Below are 6,113 nucleotides of genomic sequence, written 5' to 3' on the forward strand. Positions count from 1 at the left end.
AAAAAAAAAAGTATTTAAAACCATATTGTCTCCATCATTCTAGAGTCACAGCAAAATCATAAGAAATATTTTGAACATTATCTTTAAAGTTCAGTAGTTTGAAATTTTGAAAGTTGTTTATTAACTGTCAAGAACTATGGAGTACGAGCAAAAATTTTTTGATATGTAAAGTAAATGTGGAAAAATGTAAAAATAAATAAATAATGAAACAAAGAAAAAATGTTAAATGATCATAGTCATTGAAATAGTAAATATTCCAACACAATGATGTTTAGAGGACTCTGTAAGTCAGGTCATTGCATTGTACTCTGAAGAGAACTGTGTAGTATGTAAATTATATCTCAATAAAGCTACCTTCAAAAATTAAAAAAAAAAAAAAAAGATGTGCTGGAATCATTCCCAGTGTCTAAGGATGTGACCTCATTCAGAGATAGGGTTCCACGGAAGTAATCAAGTTAGAATTGAGGGCATTGGAAGGAGGGAGACATAATCCAATACGATGTATCCTTGTACAAAGGGGAGATCTGGACTAAGAGACAGACACACACAGAGGGAAGATGATGTAAAGAGACACAGGGAAAAGAGGGCCACCTACGACCTAGAGAATCCTAGATCTTTCCCTCACAAATCTCAGAAAGTACCAACCCTGGGAACAGAGAGTGGAACAGCAGCATATGTGTAGTTGGTCCACACGGGAAGGTCCTAGTTTTGTGTCCTGAGGCCTCTGTATGCACACAGGGGGCACACACATGTGCCTGTGATTGGGGCTGGCTGAGGTGGGGGTGGGTGGCTGCATGAAGACCACGTTGAGGGCGGCTCTCTCCCTCTGTCTCTCTTTCTCTCTCTGCTTCATGAAAATAAATAAATAAATAAGCTTCTGAAAAGTAATTCATTGACTAAATCAAACAGAATCCTAAAAGAAGGAAGAGCAGGAGGAAATGGGGATAAGGGAGGAAGAGAAACCGACCCTGCTAACACCTAGATTTCAGACTTCTGGCCTCCAGGTCCGTGACATTAAATTTCTGCTGTTCAACTCACCCAGTGTACAGCACTTGGTTCTGGCAGCCCCGGCTAACTAATACAGACTTCATCTATTAACTCCTCAACGACAAGTAAGGAAATTGAGGTTCAAGGAATTTAGCCTTAATGTACCAATTAAGGTGGATAGAGTTAGCATCAGAACACAGGCCTCATAATTCAATGCTCATTTTTATAATTTTACTCTAATTCTTATCCACACGCTTTCATGAAAATTTTAAATGCACATTTTTGTTCCAAGAAGATGTTAAAAGTATGATAATAAATCTGAAAAGTAAATACATTTTATGAAAGAAAATGATGAAGCCCAGACACCCGTATTTATAACAGATACCATGATATGAAAATCAAATCTTTTAGTTAAACATTCTCATTTAAAACCAATTTACATAAACAATGAGGAGTCATTTCACAATGAAACAGCTCAGTGAAAGAGGATAAGCTGGAAGGTATGCAGAACACGTCTGACTCCATGCTGGCCTGGTGAGTTTTTCCACCTTACTCTAGGGGAAAAAGAAGAAAAGTATTTCTCACTCTAGCCAGGAAAGCAGAGAAGCCTTCTTTTCTCAAAAAAAGAAAAACAAATCTTGATCAACTCAAGAAAAGTTGTTTATTTAATATGAAATCTGGATGTAATTATAAAACTGTAATTTCCCTGCTGTTCTCTTACTAATAAGGATTTTTTCTCCCCCTGCTAAAGCTCCTCAGCTATAGACAACTTCCATAATCTCCTGCTATTCCTGTTTGTCAGTGTCTATTTGTGAATGACCTAAAAATATTGGATTTACCTAGGTGATTTAGAGTGATACGTTTTCCTTACAGTATCACAGGATGCCTAATATCTTTATATTAAAGTTTATATTAAATTTTTTTTAATAATCACATATGGTTCAATCTAAATAAAAGAATTTTCATCTAAAACTTCAAATACTTGATGCCTTAAAAAATACATTTCAGTGCTTGCTTTGGCAGCACATACACTAAAATTGGGACAATATAGAGATTAGTATGGACCCTGTGCAAAGTCGACACATGAATTCATGAAGCGTTACATATTTTAAAATACAAACAAAAAATATTTTAGGGGCCAGACAGTGGTCAGCACTTAAGCGTAATACCCTGTAAAGATGACCCACATGGGAACCTTCTAAGTTCACATCTGGAGACCTCCCTGAGTACACCTGACATATGTCCCTGCCAAAGACTTGTTGAAGTCAGGGTGGACAGTGATGTCAAGACCCAGCTGGGGATGCTCTCTCTCTCCCTCATAGAACAAATAAAATTTTTGAAAAAAATCAAGGGGAAAAAGAAAGAAGCAAAATATTTAAGGAGCACACAAATAGAAAATTATCTGTTGATGATGATGTGTATGATAATATCTTTAACTAGATTAATATACAGTGTATTTATGCTGGAAAAATTAAATTTATAAGCTGTGATTGAATTTATAAATAAAGGAAAAGACTATACTTCTTCAATCAAACAAATGTTTATTATATACATATGCATTTTTAAAAATACTATGATAAGATATTATCATATACAAGCATTTGCTATATTATATGAAGCTTGTTTTGCATGGGATAAAGTTTTATTTTACTCTTTAAAAAAAAAAAGCTAGGATCAGCAGATGGCATAAAGGTTATGTCATTGGACTCCCACATAGTCGACTCATGATTCAAGACCTGGATCCAGAAACTTAAAATTCACACCAGGCACATGTGTGTGTGTGCCCAAAATCCCAAGAGGAGAATGAAGGAGAAGATATTGTGGCATGGTCAACCCCCCTGGGGTGGAGGTGATTTCTTGCTTTTTATCTCTCTTCTCTCTGTCACTCCAGCAAGTCCACATGCCTGATAGCAAAAATTGCTCTAAAAAAGGGGAAAGGAAAGAAAAGAAGAGAGAAGAGAAGAAAAGCCAGCTCCGTTATATTTTAAGCTAGGAAAGAGTAACTTTGGATTTTGAAAGATTACATTAGAAGTCATGAAAACAACATACTGAAAATATTTGTTGTTATACAAAATAAGTAGATAAGGAGTGGCTTCCCAAAGAAGATGGAATTTAAGCTACTTCGAGAGGGGTAAGTAGATTTTTATTGTGGAACAGTAAATTGAAAAAAGAAAAAGAAATTACTACTGGCTCTAGGAATCAGACTGTGCAGAATACATAAACTGGAAAAGTGAAAGATGATCATTTAGGAAAATCCAGACCTGTGGCTAGAAAGGTAGACAGAAACCAGGTTCTGGAGCCCATTCACTGTCTCTTGAACAACTGAGGTTTTCTTCTACAGATGGCTTTCATCAGGAGATACCTATGACTCGCATTTTTAAAACTCTCTCCTGGTTTCATTAAGGCAGATGTATTGGAGTTCATCTGAAAGTTGAATCCTGAACATTTTTATTTCTATTCTCTTAAAAATAAAAATTCATTGCGAACCCCAAACTTCAAGTCTGATTTCTCTTTTCCATCCACCTTTTTAATGGGTCCTTAATGTAGTTTACCTGAAGAATAATCAATCAATACAACAGCTTTATATCCAACCATTTTATATGTGCCCAAAATCCCAAGAGGAGAATGAAGGAGAAGATATTGTGGCATGGTCAACCCCCCTGGGGTGGAGGTGATTTCTTGCTTTTTATCTCTCTTCTCTCTGTCACTCCAGCAAGTCCACATGCCTGATAGCAAAAATTGCTCTAAAAAAGGGGAAAGGAAAGAAAAGAAGAGAGAAGAGAAGAAAAGCCAGCTCCGTTATATTTTAAGCTAGGAAAGAGTAACTTTGGATTTTGAAAGATTACATTAGAAGTCATGAAAACAACATACTGAAAATATTTGTTGTTATACAAAATAAGTAGATAAGGAGTGGCTTCCCAAAGAAGATGGAATTTAAGCTACTTCGAGAGGGGTAAGTAGATTTTTATTGTGGAACAGTAAATTGAAAAAAGAAAAAGAAATTACTACTGGCTCTAGGAATCAGACTGTGCAGAATACATAAACTGGAAAAGTGAAAGATGATCATTTAGGAAAATCCAGACCTGTGGCTAGAAAGGTAGACAGAAACCAGGTTCTGGAGCCCATTCACTGTCTCTTGAACAACTGAGGTTTTCTTCTACAGATGGCTTTCATCAGGAGATACCTATGACTCGCATTTTTAAAACTCTCTCCTGGTTTCATTAAGGCAGATGTATTGGAGTTCATCTGAAAGTTGAATCCTGAACATTTTTATTTCTATTCTCTTAAAAATAAAAATTCATTGCGAACCCCAAACTTCAAGTCTGATTTCTCTTTTCCATCCACCTTTTTAATGGGTCCTTAATGTAGTTTACCTGAAGAATAATCAATCAATACAACAGCTTTATATCCAACCATTTTATAAGTGCTATTTGAGCCTTCATGGACAACTGCTATACATGAAGAAAAACGATTAGTTTTAAATTCCAAGTCTGAACCACATGACATATCAACAATACAGAAACAGGCACTTTTGTCTGACGTAAATGGATGATACATCTTCTCTCCCCTACAGCTGCCTAATTCAGCTTCTTTCATTTTTTCCTATATAGATTTAGTTTTTCCTGACTGAATGATCTTTGTCAATGGGTAATTTAGATTTCTCAGCAGATGTCATGCAGCCTAGCATGAAAACGTCTTAGGTGAAAGTTGAATTTGTGGCACAGCATATAAAAATCAATGTCTCCATTATAATCTAAAATGATAAAGAAATGACTTCCTTACTTTTGAGTACATAACAGCATATAATTCCCAATGGTTAGTCATGAATATTATTCATTTTGAGTTGTTTATAAAGGAACCCTTTTAATCACACTTATCAGTTGAAGAATATGTTATTTCTCTTCAAACCTGTAAGTCTCCACATTTTGGCAACATGCCTTTTCCACAACAGCACAGCATAGGAAGCCATGGCTAGGTGAGCTGCAAGCAAAAATCTAAATGAAGCACCTCACCCCCTTTCCATTGCTCTATGTACATTAACATGAAATGATGGTTACAACTTAGATGGTTGGCCACCCACCTCTTTAGTTGTCCTTTAACGTGCAGACTAAAACCTGAATCTCCTTAGTGTGGTATGCAAAATCCTTCACAGTAGCATCTCATCATTACAGATTTATCTACCACTTCTTCCCACCATGCAAAATGAAATCTCAATGCTTCTTAAATAAGTCAGATTACTGAACAAGGTGGCCGTTTGTGAAATCTCAATGCTTCATAAGTCAGATTACTGAACAAGGTGGCCGTTTAATCTGGAATGTCATTGCCCACTCTGTTTTCTTTTAACCAGGGAACTCATATATATATATATATCAATTGAGATATAACATTCATATCAACATCTCTGTGAGGATTTTCCTAAATTTCTGAACACAGAGTTAATGAATCCCTCCTCTCTATTTCCACAGAATATTTTCAACTTCTATTTTAATTTATTACATTGAAAATTATTTACTTAAAAATTTGACTTCTCATATGGAACATAAGGTAGTGGTTATATTGGAAGATACTGTGGGAAAAAGTCATTTTTATCTATGTGTTCGTTTGAAAATGTGTTGGCATACAGTAAGTACAATAGCTCGTTATGGGTATTGACTTGGCTGGGCTGGAAAATATCTAGAAGTTTGAAATAGCATTACTCTGGGTGTGTCAGTGGGAGTGTTTCCAGAAGAGATTGACATTGGAGTCTGAGTAGACTAGACATGGAGATCTGTCCTCAGTGGGGGCAAGCACAATTCAATCAACAAAGGGCCCAGAGAATAAATGCAGAGATGAATGGATCTCTTTGGAGAGGGAGCAAGATAGACTTTTTTCATGGCCTCTGATATCAAAACCCAAAGCTCATCTGTCTTTGAAATCTAGGGTATATAGCAGCGCTCTGCTTCCTACCCATGGATTCTGAATCTTTCTTCCTCTAACTCTCAGTTACACCGCACCATCAGCTTTTCTGCTTCTGAGGCCTTGGGACTTGAACCTAACCAAGCTTCCAGAATCCCAGGATCTCCGGCTTGTAAATGGCTTGTTGTGGGACTTCTCTGCCACTCTTTCATGAGCTAACTTCCCCAATA

The 6,113-nt window shown here is 36.4% G+C and overlaps 1 non-coding gene across 1 annotated transcript; it reads left to right on the forward strand.

Moving 5' to 3' along the window:
- The first annotated feature begins 1,994 nt into the window (after window positions 1–1,994).
- Window positions 1,995–2,098, forward strand: LOC114005088 (U6 spliceosomal RNA). Its single transcript, XR_003547002.1, has one exon. It is a non-coding gene; the product is annotated as a U6 spliceosomal RNA (small nuclear RNA).
- Window positions 2,099–6,113: the final 4,015 nt, after the last annotated feature.

This window comes from Tupaia chinensis, unplaced genomic scaffold (assembly GCF_000334495.1).
Source record: "Tupaia chinensis unplaced genomic scaffold, TupChi_1.0 Scaffold000065_1, whole genome shotgun sequence".
Taxonomy (NCBI): domain Eukaryota; kingdom Metazoa; phylum Chordata; class Mammalia; order Scandentia; family Tupaiidae; genus Tupaia; species Tupaia belangeri.